Source organism: Periplaneta americana, chromosome 7 (genome assembly GCF_040183065.1).
Source record: "Periplaneta americana isolate PAMFEO1 chromosome 7, P.americana_PAMFEO1_priV1, whole genome shotgun sequence".
NCBI classification, from domain to species: Eukaryota; Metazoa; Arthropoda; class Insecta; order Blattodea; family Blattidae; genus Periplaneta; species Periplaneta americana.
The window spans coordinates 128,529,446-128,548,773 of record NC_091123.1 but is presented as its reverse complement, the minus strand read 5'-3'; the positions used below and the strand labels follow the sequence as shown (position 1 = coordinate 128,548,773).

At 35.4% G+C, this 19,328-nt stretch overlaps 1 long non-coding RNA gene across 1 annotated transcript in view; it reads right to left on the bottom strand.

Annotated features, from left to right (window-relative positions):
• Positions 1-19,328, bottom strand: part of LOC138702731 (uncharacterized) — a 702,815-nt gene that overhangs the window by 662,701 nt on the left and 20,786 nt on the right. The window lies entirely within an intron of this gene.

Below are 19,328 nucleotides of genomic sequence, written 5' to 3'. Positions count from 1 at the left end.
AAATATTTTAAGCGCTATGGAGATCGCAGGCCATCAATAATACAGAGGCTGGTCGACGCAAAAACAAGGAAAGCGAAACGCCTCTACCACAAAGACTCCGCAGAGAATGTCTGCAGGGGGGCTTGAAATTAATCCTCTCCCCTCAGCCCAACAACAGCGGTAACGCGCGCGGTAAGAGGTTAGATCTCTCAAGTTATATCTCGGAATGTATCACCATTATCAACATCATTCTTCTCGTTAATTGTTTCACACAAAGTGCAATTTTGAACCCACACAGAGAAGTGACGTTGGCCCATAAATCGATGAATTTAGAGGTTGTCCGTAGTTGTCAGTTGACGAATTCCTACCTTGTATTTAGTCATGTAATCATCATCAATAATCATCACATCATTATCATCAACCACAAGGTGGACCAATAGATCCGTTCCGATCACACAGGTTCATATCCAGTCATCTTGGTATCTCCTTCTAGAACTACCCACATCACGATATTCTGTGTGAAAACTGAGTATCAAAGTTTTTCTATGGGGGCTACCAACCCTCCGCAAAACCCTCAGACTTGAAGGACCAGGATATTTTTTCAGGGTTATCTCCCTTAGACAAACTGCCGTCACCATGGCTGAAGAGCTCTGCCTACTCTCCAATGTAACCCTGTGGACGGCTCTAACATGGATGAATATATAATAGGATGCGAAACTGCGGTCAGCACCATCTGACGGAAGGGGGTTCAAATAAGATGATCAGCACCCGACGTCATGGGTGGTGAACACTAGAACTAAGTGTTGGGTAGATTACTCAGAGTTCTCTATTTATCCGTTCGTTCGAGACGAACAGACGATGCTCGAGAAGACAAGATGGCAGCCAGAAACTTGCTAATGAGTGGACATAAAGTGATACCAAGTGTTGTATAAGTACTGTATGTTAAACAGTGATGTTATGGACGTTGTAAAAATAGTGTTGTTGAATGTATTGTAAAGTAATAGTAATATAATAAATTTAATTTTCTATGTAGTTTTTGCAGACATTTCCATTGCGCTGTACACTAAATACCAAAAGAATACAATCCCAATTTTCTAACCTTTTGCTTTATTTTCTGTCTCTGGTTATATTTTAATTGGGTAGTGTAAATTAGATCGTCTCTTTTATCTTCCTCTCGGCTGCGGTAAGAAATTTCAGTAAAAGATGGTGTGAGAAATAAAAAATGTCAATGTTTTATTTTAAATTGGGTTAGTTGAGAATATCGATTAGGGTGAGAGGGAAGGAATATTATCTGCATAGTTTAACATTTTCGTCACCAGGTGCACTGGAAAATGCATGGAGTGATAGTTTTTGTTTTCGCTACTTGGTGCGCTGTTAGATGTAATAAGTTCTCCACCGTCCAACAGATGGCAGGAAGTTCAGTTTCTATATTATCGCCTCAAGCCTGTGTTACGGGAAACTCAGCAAGTTTCGCATCCTATTATATAATATCCACGACCCTAACCAGGTATTATCCTCTGGGCAGGAGAGACCTGAAGCTCGCAACAGGGTAGGGACGACTACTCCCTGAGGTGGGGTAACTCAACTGAGTGTCCCACCCTGCTACCCTAAGTAATGTAATATAAGTATATAATTCAGTATACGTACAGAATATTGCAGCCAATAGTTGTAGCTCTATGTACGAGTATAGCACCTGCGTTTCCCAACCAAGAGGTTCGTAGTGCAACCCCTGGCATGGGTAGAGATTTACCTCCATGCTACAGTAGTGAGTGTATTTCGTATTGTACTTGTACTGTGACGTATACGCAGTGGTCTTGCACCCAACCTTCCTCAATCTCCTCGTCAATTCTCAGACTGAAGACTGTAATGAAAGCTAACCTGACGTGTACTGCTGTGTGTTAGGGAAGATCGTTGTACCTTGAATCACTTTTCACATTTTATTTATTTATTTTTTTTTAATTTTCGGATATAAAAATTTTTAAATGAAAAAATTCTTGAAATAATTATTGAAGATTCCTTTACAATTTCCTGCAGATATTTTTCTGTTTCACAGCTCTATTAAGGATGGAAAAAAAATTAAATTAAGGAATATATAAAGTGTTCCATGGGGGTTCGTGTACCTTGGATCATAGCCCCTTGTACCTTGGAACATTAGAACACAGGAAATATGAGTGGAAATATAGGTTTAAAAACGCACAATAATAAAAAAAATGTATCGAATATCATTTCCAGGCTTCTATAATTGACTTATCAATGGTTTTTCAAAAGGACCGTCATAAACGTATCTGATTTAAAAGTACAATGTTTTATTTTTATTTCATTCCTTGATTAATGTTTTCGGTTTTATAAAAACCATCTTCAGATCATTATTACCTCTTGAATCGAACAGTTACATTGAAAAGTTACATTTTATTTTATACTTTTAACAAGTGCTGAAAATTACAACATTTTCATAAAATATCGAAAAATTGAACTACAGTTTTGTAAATTGAGTCGATTTTTAAATTTATAAGTCCGCAGAAATGAGTGTACATGACGCAGATCTAATCTATGCGCACAGACAGCTAGATTGGCGCATAAATGGAATACAATAGCCGGTGTTTCCGAACGTCGGCGCTAAGCAACGCCTGGTGGTCAACTAGTGCATGAGAAAACTAGTTTCGCGCGAAATACTCCATGTGAGCAGGGACCCGGAAGTGGTCCAACTGGATGTATGAAACGGCCGCGCCGCTCCCCTCGAGAGGTTATGTTTCTTCGCTCGACTCTCGTCCACACCGATTTTTAATTGCACAGAAATGAAAGTTGCCAAATTCAGGATTCGTTCAGCTGATTGCATCACGTTACATGCACTGCCTGTACAAAACCCGACTGTCAAATGCAATGATAGATCTGCCTGCACTACACCGCTTTCTCGAACACGGTAATTCTTACTACCCCCGCCGAACAAGTAACGTGGGGAGTAGGCCTATCATTGACTGACCCGTAGGGAGTCAATGTCCCACGCTAGAAACGCGAGTTCGATTCCAGAGAAGGCTAAATGTCGATGGCTAAAAAGTGATCTCGTATCTATAAATGTGTACATGAATAAAAAACTGTTTTAAAAATAATTGTTTGCCAAAATAGACAAACTTGTACATATGCTTCTGCTTTGCTAGATCTTCTATAGTCCGGACCAGCTTACTTAATACCCTCACAGTAAACCTAACATTTTCCCCTATAATTTACTCATCATACCCTACCACAAGACATCTTTATATTCTTCATCTTATACAGTTTCAGTTGCTAGAAATTGGAACTCGCTTCCGAGTGATGTAAGGGGTTGTTGGACAATAAATTCATTTAGGTCAAAATTACATAAATTCTTACTTAACAGATTAATTGCTGATTAATATTTGTTACCTATAATGAAACTAACATCTGTCCATTCTTATTATTATCATTAATTTCTCTAAATAGATTTACAAAATCTCTAATGGCAATTACATTAATATTCTCATTATAGAAATATATTTTAGATTTATATATATATTTTTTTCTCCCTGTAACATAGTCCTAGTAAGCTTATATTAAATTAATTTTCATCATTTTACTAGCTAACTCAAATCTTAAATTAATTATAATTGATTGAATTACATTAGCTCATAAATTAATTTACTACTTTACCTTATAGGTTTATCTAAATTTAAATAAATATGTAGTCTAAAAGTCTTTAAAACTTTAAAATTAACTGAAGAATATGCAGTAGCTGGAGAACCTTTTAAGTGTAGTGTAAATATTTATAATTTAAATATGTATTGTATTGATTAAGGCTGGTTGAGTGGCCTTATGGCCTTAACTCTGCTAGCGAAAATAAAACATTATTATTGTTATTATTATTATTATTATTATTATTATTCTTATTATTATTATTATTATTATTATTATTACTATTACTATTACAACTACAGTGATTATAGTGATTTTCTAGATGTCAGATTGAATTTTCTTTTACCAACTTTATTTCGAATTTCGAGTACTGGTAAATACTGGCAGTTATTTTTTATTGTTATGTTGACAGCAATAATTTTGGTTTGGAATATAGGAAAGTAACGAAATAAAACTATAACTAACCTTGTGAAATTTCAACGTAAATAATAATAATTTAATAATATCGGTATTAATATTAATATCAATACATAATTCAGTTTTATTGCTTTGTGCTGCAATTCAACACCATATTCAGGTAAGTGTAATTAAATATGGTATAACTTATAGACCTACCTGATATCAAACATGCATGTGACTAATGGACAGATTTTTATTAAAATATCCAAGAGAGGAAATAGCATGGTAGTGACTTAGAATTTGTAGGGAACTTAAAATACATATTTCAAATTTTTAAGTTGGGTATATATTTCGAATCTCAGCTGGAATGGCTCACCAGGCGAGTAATAACGATCCACCCCTTTTATAGGAGGCCTTTGCCCTTCACGGGACATAATGGCTAAAGTTCTTTATTCATTCATTCATATATTTCGAAGTGATATTCTGTTTTCGGAATTCGAACTAATCACTCCACGTCATTAAACAAAATATATTTTTAGGTTAGGTCTCGTCAATCGTGAACTGTTTAATCAAAGCAATTAATTTCATGTTATGAGACAAAATACATTTCAGTAATAGATCATACTAATCTACTAATTACCATCATAATGTGTGAGAGGTCCAGCAGAAAAATATACTCTTTCACAAATTATTGAACCATTTAGAAAACACCTCCCAACATAAAGATGAGATGAGGTAAATAAGAAAATAAGGAAGACGTTATTGTTAATAATAATAATAATAATAATAATAATAATAATAATAATAATAATAATAATAATAATAAATATAAAATTATCATTTATTATTATTATTTATTATTTATTATTTATTATTTATTTATTATTATTATTATTATTATTATTATTATTATTATTATTATTATTATTATTATTATTATTTGAATAGGCCTACATGGCATTGTGACTTTACCCTCTTTAGTGGTAACTGTTATTTGTTGGCAACATTGAAGAGCCGGCCAAATTAGCCTTTTAGGAACTACTCTTACGTGATTCTCACTGTACTCGAAGAGAAAATATTACTTAATTTCCAATTTTTTTAACATAATGTAGTTAATCTAAATAATAACGCAGCAAACTAAATTACCATTTTGTAGATACGAGGTACCATAAACTGGGGTAAACTTGACCGCAAAAAAAAAAAAGAAAAGATTTAAATCTTTATATCAGCCCTGTCACTTAGAATTACGATAAAAAAAAGTTGAGGAATAGAAAAAAAAATAATGAACTTCAAAAATATAAATAAATTTATTTAATCTGGTGGTGTTAAGGCCATCAGGCCTCTTCAACGCCACCAGTGTATTCAGTGTATCTGAAGTCATTCTTTAAATCTTTCTTTCTTTTTTTTTAGTCAAGTTTACCCCAAAGGATCAAGTTTATCCCAGTTTACGCTATCACTTCTTAGCCATCAATATATACGAGTAAGCCTATTGTAGTAGACATAGCTTGTGAAAATAGTTTCGTTTCTCATACCATTATTTATTTTCTTTATTTTCTACTAACATTTTCTTCTTAAAATTTTCTTCATAAGTGGTGTTTTCTTGGAACCACTTGTGAGGTTCAGACCTATCTTCGGACAGTTGACTAAACAGCAAACAATTATGACTACCATGGTTTACACTGGTGTCATCTGAAAACCACTTCCATGATGGACAGCTAACGTTCCACCGAACAAGAAACAGCACACACCTGTGGAGTAACGGTTAGCGCGTCTGACCGATGGCCCGGGTTCGAATTCCGGTTGGGGAAAGTCACCTGGTTGAGATTTTTTCCCCTCAACCCAATATGAGCAAATTCTTGGTAACTTTCGGTACTGGACCCGGACTTATTTCACGGGCATTATCATCTTCATATCATGCAGATGCTAAATAACCTGATATGTTGATACAGCGTCGTAAAATAACTCAACAAAAGAAACAAGAAACTATACAGATCTCTGGAAGAGGGAAGAAACCAGAACTCTCTTCCAATGGAACTGAGTTAGTCGAACTATCGAGTGGTTTTACTATGTTATCACAGCTTTAAGATCTCGCATGTGTGCAGCTGCGCTGTGCATTGCCGTATCCGCTCTACCTCCGTAAGCGTGGAAAGATAAAATGTATGCATTATAGATTCACATCAATTTAACGACAGGTCATAAACTTCTCCATCCTGCGTAGTGGAGTCGTGATCTAAGACATTCTGTCTGGGCCTCGTATTACGGAATGCGCGCTGGTTCGTATCCTTATCAGAAAGAAATATTCTCATGAAATTTCGGCCAGTATATAGTACCGATGCCCAACCAGCAGCGTGATGCAACTTCCGGAGCTACGATAGGTAGCGAAATCAGGTTACGAAAGCAAACTAAAACGGCTAGGGGAATTACTGTGCTAACCATACTATACGTAGCTCCCTTCTGGTTGAATGATCGTCCAACTCTGTTTCGGCAGTGGACGTGAGCCAAGCAGCTGACTAGTCAGTCTGGATCCTTAGAGGGACGTAGCGCCACGGTTTTTCATAAATTTCTCTAAATACCTTATGATTTATAACATCGGAAAGTCTTAAAACATTCCAATAATTCAAATACCAGAAGCTGTAAAATTTACTTGTAAGAAGTGTAATTGTTTTTAAAGAGTTTTAGTTCAAGTTTGTGAGGTCTCGTTTATTAATGACACTGAAATTTCTGGCTCTATCCTATTCATTTTATCATCACAAGTTAATCAGGAAATAGAATATGAGTAGGCCTAGATTCCAAATACGAAAATTTCTTTACTTTAGTAGCTAATTCTCAGAGTGTCTGCTGGCTACTTAAGACAGTTTTCATTCTATTTAACTTCGAACTTAGGAATAAAAATTTAAATTATGGTTTATTTAACGACGCTCGCAACTGCAGAGGTTATATCAGCGTCGCCGGTGTGCCGGAATTTTGTCCCGCTGGAATTCTTTTACATGCCAGTAAATCTAAGGACATGAGCCTGTCACATTTAAACACACTTAAATACCATCGACCTAGGCCGGGATCGAACCCGCAACCTCGAGCACAGAAGGCCAGCGCTTTACCGACTACTCTACCTAGGTCGACTTGAGGAATAAAGACCAACATAATGATCCTGGGTTGATGGCGAAACTATGCACAATAAGCCAAAGAAAATCCAAGTACCTAATCAAAGAAAGACGGGCCCAAAATCAATTTTTCACCAGACACCACACAAATTTTGCAGAGAATCGAATATCAGATACTTTATTTTAAAAGACAGGGTAACTGAAGAGGGATGAAATACAACTTTGACCTCGTAGTGAGAAGAATTTTCTTTGTAATTAAAGAAATATGAATTCATAATCAAATTTTTCACCCAACACCGCACGAATTTTGCAGAGAATCGAATACCAGATACTTTATTTAAAAAGACAGGGTAACTGAAGAGAGATGAAATACAACTTTGACCTCGTAGTGAGAAGAATTTTCTTTCTAATTAAAGAAAGATGAATTCATAATCAAAATTTTCACCCAACACCGCACGAATTTTGCAGAGAATCGAATACCAGATACTTCATTTAAAAAGACAGGGTAACTGAAGAAATATGAAATACAACTTTGACCTCGTAATAAAAAGGATATTCTTTGTAATCAAAGAAAGATGAATTCATAATCAATTTTTTCACCCAAGACCGCACGAATTTTGCAGAGAATCGAATACCAGATACTTTATTTTGAAGAATCAGGATAACTGAAGAGAAATGAAGTGCAACTTTGACTTCTTAATAAAGGCAGATTTTTGTTTGAACTCCTTCCTTGGTTAAAATAATAGGGAAAAAATATAATCTGTACAATTTTAATTTTAACTATGAACAAGCTCCAATCAAAGCTTCCCTACAGTGTCTGGCACGGCTACTGTTGAGTCGAGACACTCAATATATTATTCTAGCAGAAACGATTACCATCAGAGAAGCAGAAGTATCATCAAATTACAAAACAATCATTCAAGACGACCTTGTCAAATTTTGTACGTACGTCTGACTTATGACAGGTATGAAGTACTACAGAAGACACGCACGCTACGTTTACAGAATAAATTACCGCACGCACTCTTATTATTATTCAAGGGGCTTCCCCCGTAAGCATACTTAAAATGCTATCCCTGCTCTCCGCCATATAACGTACAATTCAAGTGTGTTTGTGGACTTTAAACATGTCTTTTGCTTACCCACACTCGAGAGAATAAAAGAGAAGTTTACACGTTTCATTATCGACGTAACAACCAGGCTTTCTTTCTTTCTTCGATTTCCAGTTAAATAATATCTACTCTGCAGAAGAAACAAGTACGTGGTTCGTGTAATGTACACAAATTAATACCTCTAGTGATTTAATTATCTCTGAAGCGATATTTTTATGCCTGTTAATCCCTCGGCGAGGTTCGGTCGATTCTTATGCGTACAGAATATAAATACTTACTTACTGGCTTTTAAGGAACCCGGAGGTTCATTGCCGCCCTCACATAAGCCCGCCATTGGTCCCTATCCTGTGCAAGGTTAATCCAGTCTCTATAATCATATCCCACCTCCCTCAAATCCATTTTAATATTATCCTCCCATCTACTTCTCGGCCTCCCCAAAGATCTTTTTTCCCTCCGGCCTCCCAACTAACACTCTATATGCATTTCTGGATTCGCCCATACGTGCTACATACCCTGCCCATCTCAAACGTCTGGATTTAATGTTCTTAATTATGTCAGGTGAAGAATACAATGCGTGCAGTTCTGTGTTGTGTAACTTTCTCCATTCTCCTGTAACTTCATCCCTCTTAGTCTCAAATATTTTCCTAAGCACCTTAGCCTTAAACACCCTTAACCTATGTTCCTCTCTCAAAGTGAGAGTTCAAGTTTCACAACCATTAAGAACAACCGGTAATATAACTGTTTTATAAATTCTATCTGTCAGAATTTGTGACAACAGAATGGATGATAAAAGCATCTCAACCGAATAATAATAGGCATTTCTTATATTTATTCTGTGTTTAATTTCCTCCCGAGTGTCATTTATATTTGTATTTCCTAAGTATTTGAAGTTTTCCACCTCTTAAAAAGATAAATTTCCAATTTTTATATTTCTATTTCTCACAATATTCTCGTCACGAGATATAATCATATACTTTGTCTTTTCGGGATTTACTTCCAAATCTATCTCTTTACTTGCTTCAATTAAAATTCCCGTATTTTCCCTGATCGTTTGTAGACTTTCTCCTAAAATATTCAAGTCATCCGCATAGACAAGCAGCTGATATAACCCGTTCAATTCCAAACCGTCTCTGTTATCCTGGGTTTTCCTAATGGCATACTTTAGAGCAAAGTTAAAAAGTAAAGTTGATAGTGCATCTCCTTGCTTTAGCCCACAGTGAATTGGAAATGCATCTGACAAAAATTGACCTATACGGTCTCTGCTGTACGTTTCATTGATACACATTTTAATTAATCGAATCAGAATATAAACACAAAATAAAATTTTGAGTGAGGACGGAATCACAACTAACACAGGACAAAAACATTAATAAAAATTTATGGATGGGTGAGACAAATATACAAATCATTCTCCTTCAAAATAACATAATAACTTCACATTATAGATGTTGTGGCAGAAGTTTCGGACCAATTATTTTTATGTAAACGAGACGTGAATTTAGTCCTCCGAACAGGATTTGAACCCGGGCCCTCAGACATGCTAACCGTTACTACACAGCGATGGACATGACGTAGTTAACTTCATAGTTCCGGCGTTCGAACTTCCATCCCTACTAATTACAAAATATTTTGAATATGTAAGTTGTGGAAGGTGTTTTTTTCTATCCAAATGTTATTATCGCGCAATGAAATCAGTATTTGAGCTCAACGGTTACTAGTGTGAATCACAAATTGCTACAAGTATGCACAATTTACCGCAAAGAGTTCTGCATTTAATGATGTTATTATGGGCAAGATTCGTCCACCAGTTAAGATTACATCAAAATTTGAAACACCAAGTTTTAATGATGTCACATGGTGTTTCAATAAATGTTCCACTTCCTTACGTCCGCTACTGTACAGTTAAAGTCACGCAATTCATGAAATAATTACAACAGATGTAATAAGATAGGCAAGTTCACGTGTATGAAATAATTGAAGTGTTCTTGCATTTTAGTATAGTGGTGTTGTATTTTTCTACTTTTATCTTTACGTGTCACCGACGTAGCTCGGCCGGAAGCGCGTTTATTTGGAGATCCGGAACTGCGTTAGGGCTTCGGTTTGATTCCCCCCTTGCCTGATTATACGGTTGCATGTTTTCGGACGTTTTCCCCAACTCTAAGGGGAATGTTATGTAATTGCATGAGATATCCGTGATCTTAAGTCGCTAAATACCATTTTGCAATCGTCACCTTCAACGACGCTGTATAACGTAGTAGTCGATAGGCCTAGAGGTTCGTTAAATAACACAACCTACGATGCTATTTCAGAATACAGAACCACAAACCTATGAGAAAGACTGGGATGTCCCTTGTCACCAACACTTTTTAATATACACAAGATGACATATTGAGGCATTGGCATGAAGAATAGAAGCTATGAATAAAAATTTCAAACAACATAAAAATTAATAACATGTTATTTTCTGACGACTGGGTTGTGATTGGTACTTTTGGAGATAATTTACAGAAAGATTTATTTACAGTAAATAATAAAATAAATGAGTATAGTATGAAAATTTCTCCAAATAAAACTAAAGAAACGGCATTCAGAGGCAAAGATCGAATAGGGGAGACTGTTGTACCTTTAAGCACTTTTCACATTTTATTTATTTATTTTTTTAATTTTGGGAAATGAAATTTTTTTCATGAAAAAATGCTTGAAATAATTATTGAAGATTCCCTTACAAGTTCCTGCATCTATTTTCTGTTTGCAGATCTATTAAGCGTGGAAAAAATAAAATGACGAGACATTTAATGTGTTCAAAGGTGCAACAGGTTCATGTACCTTGGAACATACCTTCTTGTACCTTGAAAAACATGGAATTTAGGTGGGAATATAGCTGTAAAAGCTCATAATCATATTTAAAATGTATTTTCCATCACTTGCAGGCTTCTCTGATTGAGATTTTATTTCCTGGAGGAGCCGTAACGGCTTCAACAGCTTTCTTCAAGGCACCTGGATCAACTTGGACCTCTTAACTCCAGATTTACTTCGTGGTAAGATCTTAAAATAACCGATAGTATTGTTCCATAGTACAAAACGTTTTGTGTTCAAAGGTACAATAAGGTGCACGTTTAAGCAAATATGGCTGCCAAAACTAGAAGTTCGAATAAATCATGGATATTAACGTATATCATAGCGTGGACTGTGAAGAATAAAGACGTCAGTAGAATAACAGCAATTGAGATGAGGTTCATGAGAGCAACAGCTGGATATACTGGCTGGAATCATAAAAAAATGAGGACATATTGCAAGAACTTCAAATAGAACCCATTATGCAGTTCATCAGTAAATATCAACTTCAGTGGAAGGGTCATCTCGAACGAATGGATCGATGCAGAATTCCAAAAACACTGTTTCATTACCATCCGAAAGGCAAAAGATTTCTGGACCGTCCGAAGAAGAGATGGACTGAAAATTCTAGTTTGAGACCGTAATAGGAAGACGACGACATTACTCATCAGATGATAAGGAACACACCGTTCTTGATTGATAGTCACAAATACAATTTAGTCTCATGTTAGAAAACATATCAATGAACGAAATGTTTACTTTTGGTACAAAAAGATTGTTTTTTCCACAGAACTCACATTTTCCAATAAATCAAACCGAAAGTAAGACCAGATCTACTTAGCGGCTTTCTCTACAATCTACTTCAGTTTGAGTCCTCTATGTAGCAACAGAAATTAAAAAACAAAAAATGTTCAAAGGTACACTATGTTCAAAGTACAATAGTCTCTCCTATGTAGCAAAATAGTAATCGAAAATAATACTTTAGAACAAGTTAATAACTTCTGCTATCTAGAATGCAATATCTCTTATGAAGATGAAAATGATATAAACAAGAAAATTAAAATGTTTTTGAAAATATTAGGACTCTTAAATTATACACTAAAACCACATCTAGTACAACATAATTCCAGATTAAAATTGTATAAAACAGTGGCTCTCTTGACTTTCCTAAACGGAAGTGAAATTTGGGTTCTCAAGAAGAAGAAGAAGAAGAAGAAGAAAATCAGTAGATTAAGAGCTGCTGAAATGAGATTTTTCTCCGAACAGTTGGATATACTCTGCTCGACCATCAGAGAAATGTGGACATTTTAGAAGAACTCCACATGCAGCCATTAGAAGAAAAACTTTTCAATTATGGTCTAGGAATTTTTCTAGACTTACAAAAAGCTATCGATACAGTCAATCACAGTATATTTTCGAATAAAATGGATAGATTGGGATTTAATGGATTGGCTTTAAAATTATTTAAATCTTACTTAAGTAATAGAACTCAATCAACTAAAATCTATGATCATCCTAGTGAATCACGTATATCAATATATAGGTGTACCTCAAGGGACGATTTTAGGTCCTGTTTTGTTTTAATCAATATCAACGATTTCCTTAATATTGACATTGAGAAATATTTTGATACTCTCTATTCTTATGCTGAAGATACTGTGGTTATATTTAGTGGTTCGAGCTGGAATGAAAGTTATCAAAATACTAACAGTGACATTAACATTATTAAAGAATTGTTGGATGCTCACTTACTTTCTTTGAACGTAATTATTTATAGTAGCAGAGTTAAGACCATAGAGCCTTCTCTCACACTCTATCAGATCACAAAGATACAAGTAGTGAAAATTTAACAAAAAGTTAAAGAACAGAATACTAACATATTACAAAAAAATAATAATGATAATAATAATAATTTAATTATTACCGGCAGAGTTAAGGCCATAGGGCCTTCTCTTACAATCTACCAGATCACAAAGTATACAAGCAGTGAAAATTTGACAAAAAGTTAGATAAGAGAATACTTACATATTACAAAAAAATAAATAATAATAATAATAATAATAATAATAATAATAATAATAATAATAATAATAATAATAATAATAACAACAGCATAACGATGTCGACACTGAACAACAACGTTTTTAAAACAAAATTAATAAAATAAATTTTCATTAACGTCACATGGCCTTGAACAACTAAAAACAGTTAATAATATAAATATAACAATACATGATTGTAACTTACCTACGTGCTCATGTCAAGCCTTGAATAATACAATAATAGAAAAAAATAAAGTAAAATAAATTGGAATATAGTAAAAGCAACTCATATAGTACAAATAGTTAATATGGAAAACGTAAGGAATAATGTAACAAAATGGAATGTAGTAAAATAATAATAAAAAAATAAGAAAAGGAATACGAAAATTAAATAAAATTCGCAATAAAAAGGATATGATAATAAATTCATCTGGTAATCAAAAGAACAAAAAAGGGGAAAGGAAGGAAAAAAAATAAATATTTTACAAAACTATCGCAGAGAAAAGGGTTTATAATTGAAAGGAATCTGAATTCAAAAAGTACAATTTTAGTTTATTTTTGAAACTAGACAATGTCCGGCGGTCTCTGACATGTTGTGGTAGAGAGTTCTAGAGATGAGCTGCAGAGACGGTGAAAGATGAAGAGTAAAAGGATGTTCTGTGTTTGGGAATGGAGATTGTGATATGGTGTTGTGAGCGAGTATCTATTTCGTGATATTAGGAAAATTGTTGAAAAGGGGAAGCTAAGTAGCTAGGGTTAGAAGTTTGAAGAATATTGAAGAGTAAAGTGAGAGAGTGAATTGTTCTTCGCTCTTTGAGACGGGCCCAGGACAGCATATTTAGTGAAGGTGTGACGTGTGACGTGTGACGTGTGACGTTTCAAATAAATCGAACGCATGCATCCTAAACACGCTGTAGTCTGTCTGTCAGTCTCATGTTGAGGTAAGTGTAGAGAGTGTCACAGTAATCAAATTATGTGATTTTGTAAGGAAGTAGGGACTTGCAAAATATATAAAAGTCAGCGAAATTCTCTGACTACATTTTTTTTACAGAGAATACGTAACAGCAACTTCATTTCATAAAAAAATGTCGACTTGCATGGTTTTCACTACCAGATTCCTTTTATATTGAGATGCTGCAGCAAGAAGTCAGCTTTTAAGTTAAACCGGCAAATTACCTTACATTTTCCATATTAACCGTTTGTACTAAATGAGTTGCTTTTCTACAGTATATTCCAATGTATTTTACTTTCTTTTTTCTATTATTGTATTATTTTCGTGTCGTTTAGTGTCGATTTTATTATGCTATTATTATTATTATTATTATTATTATTATTATTATTATTATTATTATTATTATTTTGTAATATGTTAGTATTCTGTTCTTTAACTTTTTGTTAAATTTTAACTCCTTGTATACTTTGTGACCTGGTAGAGTGTAAGAGAAGTCCCTATGGCCTTAACTCTGCCTGTATAAATAAAGAATTATTATTATTATTATTATTATTATTATTATTATTATTATTATTATTATTATTGTATTGAATAAGGTCGTCTTGTAAAATATACGACGTAATTCACAGATTTTAGTCTAATCTGAATATAAGAAACATAATGTTATGAAATTTCAACTGCTAATTCCGCGCTCTACACATCCGAAAATACCTATAGACTGGCGAATGGATACGAAAACAAATCATGTTTTCCGTATAGATATATAGCTTACATGTTACTTGCCAGAGTGAGCGTGAAATTTGTAATGAGACTTCAACACATTTCGACTTAGCCAGTTTCGTAACATGAACTATATTAATTGAGAAAGTCAATAAAATTTTAATCTCATACAGAGGACACAAAGACGCTGCAAGCGAAGTTCTTTCACATCACACATGACAACTTTCTCCTGGCCTTTTAATGTATTCGTAATTTCGAAAAGCTCTATTGAAAACTTGAGAGTCAGACAACTTGTTGGTCGATTGTGACTGACACATCACTTTCAGTACATAAATATTACTTCAAGCAGTATAAATATTAATAATTCTCATATAAACTATGTCTTTCAAAGTATCCATATGTTCATGTCAATAGATGCAACGATTTCAAATACTACGAAATAAAAAAATGTATGGGCCTACTTACCTACTTACAAATGGCTTTTAAAGAACCTGAAGGTTCATTGCCACCCTCACATAAGCCCGCCATCGGCCCCTATCCTGAGCAAGATTAATCCAGTCCCTACCATCATATCCCATCGCCCTCAAGCCCGTTTTGTTATTATCTACCATCTACGTCTCGACCTCCCCAAAAGTCTTTTTCCTCAGGTCTTCCAACTAACACCTTACACGCATTTCTGGATTCACCCGTATGTGCTACATGCCCTACCTATCCCAAAAGTCTGGATTTAGTGGTCTTAATTATTGTAATTAGAGAAGAAAAATTCGCTCCGGAGCTGGGGATCGAACCCGGGTCCTTGGTTCTACGTACTAAGCGCTCTAACCATTGAGCTACGCCGAAGTTCAATCCACAGTATCGGATCGAATCCCACTCCTGCAGTGTTTTTCCCTTTTCGTTGTCTTACTCAAAGTTCGACAAGTATGTTGACATATATTGAGTCAACTGCCATTATACAAGGAGCGCACGCAATTGAGTGACTTGGTGGCCGGGATTCCACACTATATGCACTATTGGGCGAAGAATCTACGTAAAGATTTTTGTTTTGGTCCTACAGAATTTATCTGTTATACAAGAAACGCACTCAATTGAGTGACTTGGTGGCCGGGATTCCACAGTAAGTTATATGCACTGTTGGGAGAAGAATCTACGGAAAGATTAATTTTTGGTACTACAGAATTTATCTCTTAGAGCACTTGGTACGTAGAATCAAGGACCCGTGTTCGATCCCCAGCACCGGAGCGAATTTTTCTCCTCTAATTACAATTGTTACCATAACAGACAAATTCTGTAGAACCAAAAATTTATCTTTACGTAAGTTCTTAATTATTGTTAGGTAAAGAACAAAATGCGTTCAGTTGTGTTATGTAACTATCCATTCTGTTGCACCTTCATTCCTCTTTTTTTTTTTTTTTTTTTTTGTTGTTGTTGGTTATTTTACGACGCTTTATGAATTGCTATGGTCATCTAGCGTCAGAGTGTGATAATGTCAGCGAGATAATAATGTCCAGCGCCGAAAGTTACCCAACATTTACTCTTAATGGACTGAGGGAAAAACCTGGGAAAACTTCAACCAGGTAACTTATCCCAACCAGGATTTGAACCCCGGTCAACTCGTTTCACAACCACATCGGTGGTCTTCATTCCTCTTAGCCCCAAACACCGTCCTAAGCACCTTATTCTCGAACAACCTTAAGGTCTATTTCTCTCTCATAATGAGAGTATAACTACTACAATTAATTTGACGAATTCAGTAGACTCTACCCATAAAGCAATACACTATGGGTTGACCCTGTGTTCGTGCCCAGGAAAGGTGACGATTTTCTACTCATTCACACTATCTCCCAATGTCGAAGTCGAGGAATCAAGGAGATTCTACCTCCCTGCTTTAATAGCACTTAGACGAACATTTTCACATTCTAATTAATTAAAGTATTATTCCAGATCACATATAGATTGCTCATTCCTGTGTTAAAATCGGTGGCACTTCGAAGAGAACAACCGCCAGGATCGCCACCCGTCCGCCGTAAACTAACACGAGATGGCAGCACAGTCCCTAATGCAATTCAAATGGGAGTTATGACGTGACTCCTTATGTAACAACTAGATGGCAGCATAGTAAACCTGACAAAAGTTGTTACCGTCAAAACCTATAACGCCGTGCAATCTGGGTATATATTATCTAGGATATTATAAAACCTATTACATAAAAATATTAAGGCCATAAACATTACTATTTACAATAAATTAAATTGCCTAATCGTTAGAAGCAGGCCTATATAGTAGGGTGGAAATGTCAACTGTGAACATTGAAAGGGACAAAAATACACTGAAATAAATATAAAATCTAGTATGCGTTTTTAAATTAAATGCAAAGTTAATAAGAAAATTAGGCTAAAAGTCTACATAGTTTGGTAACGGCATATCGTCTGCTTAGGCACGAATACAGACGAACTGGCAAGAAATAACGATGTGTTAATGCTTTTAATAAACTAGCAAAAAAAAGTGTATTTTTTTTATTAAAAACTGCGAAAGTGTATATAATCTCTTATCAGTTTCTTTAATGATAAGAGTAAAAGTCAGAATCGTAACAATAATACTTAGCGAGTAAAACCGTGTTAACATTTAGGGGAAAATTATTTGTTCTGAGAAAAATATTCATTTGGGTCCAATAGGGCTATAACCCTATATTATTCGAATTTTTCCATTCAAGAAGTAAGCTGTTAAAATCTGTACAGTTATATTACTTGCACCTCGTATGCAGAAGATTTTTTAAACTTCCACTGTTCGTGAAGAAAGTGAAAATATTGGGCGAGTAAATTGTCTCCCGACCGGAGGGCAGGAACACCGCAAACTCGCGTGAGCAACTGCGTATTGTTGGTATACAACGACGTCTCGGCCAATATCATGGCTCACTTCAGTCTAGAGAAATTAAAGGCAAGTATGCAGGCAGTATCTTAATTTTGGTGAGTAAATGAAATTTTAATTACCTGTATTCAATATTCTTTTACATATAATTCGTGGTTTTTTTAATCACCGACAATGCGCTGTATCCGTGACCAGCGGGTGGGAGCAATCCCGCCGATGTCCAAAATTGTCCCTTACCTTTCCGGTCGGAAGATAATTTGCTCACCCAATAGAATAACAAAGATGCAAAATCAGGGTAGAAGAAAAATCGTGTCCATACTCGTTACGTTCGTTGCAGATTTATGTGAATTTTGTTATTTTAACGATCCCACTTGGAAGAATATCGTATTCCTCTCACTCTAAATCGCATTGTGAGCTAAATTGGCACATCACCGACTTACGACAACCGCGACTCCGTGTTCAAATTCCACGATGGGGAGTTGTATTTGTCTCGACAAAGGCAATTTTTCCCTCGTCATTCTAACAACACTCTACATAATTTCCCTTTCATTGTCTATTTCGAAAGAAGGACGCTTACTTTGTTTAATCAGTTAGCATCGACTGCCCAGTCCACACCTGTGGAGTAACGGTCAGCGCTTCTGGCCGCGAAACCAGGTGGCCCGAATTCGAATCCCGGTCGGGGCAAGTTACCTGGTTGAGGTTTTTTCCGGGGTTTTCCCTCAACCCAATACGAGCAAATGCTGGGTAACTTTCGGCGCTGGACCCCAGACTCATTTCACCGGCATTATCACCTTCATTTCATTCAGACGCTAAATAACCTATATGTTGATACAGCGCCGTAAAATAACCCAATAAAATAAAAAATCGACTGCCCACCGTGGTTTATACTAACGTTAGTATATATGTCAGTGCTGATAACGTTATAGACCAGTCACTTACAACTGATTGCTCTGTGACGTCACACGTCTCTGCTTTCGTGCTTTTCAAGAGGGGAAGCATAGGTTAAAGTACAAAGTAAGGGGTGTGGTAGTGGAAGGGATGGAGATTGTTACATAGCGGAGACACAACATTATCCTCCCTTACGTGCTCTAACAGCTCTGCTCCTAATGGGGAAACGCGCTCCGATGTCACAGGTTGGCCATTTCAAAATTACTGTTCTAGACAATTCACTAGCAAGTTACAAATACAAGTACTTTTGTGAAAAATAATAATGAAACTTCACTGGTAATTTACAAGTATGGAGTGGTAAAATACTACTGTAGAAAAGTCTTTCGTGGAACAGGAACTCTAGTATTTTTACTACTTACTAGAGAATTTACTTGTAATGTACAACACCATTGTGGAATAGGCTCCTGGAGTAGAATAATAATTATAGGTCTATATGCACTAATATCGCACAAATTTGAATGTAACATATTAGTAGCTGTTCAAGTACACTCAATGATACAAACAAAAACGACGATCTTATTAGACTTGTTATTTTACAGAAATTAGCTTAAAATCAGCCAGCAGGAGAAAGCGGCCTCAATAATGATCTAGCTTTAAGATACTTCATGTATTAATTAGCCTAACGCTCTTTTATGTTAGGGATATTTATGTATAAGTCTTAATTTTGTTATAAAACTGGAAATTTAAACTTACGACACAAAAAGTGCGTATGTTGCGCCATCATTCCGCT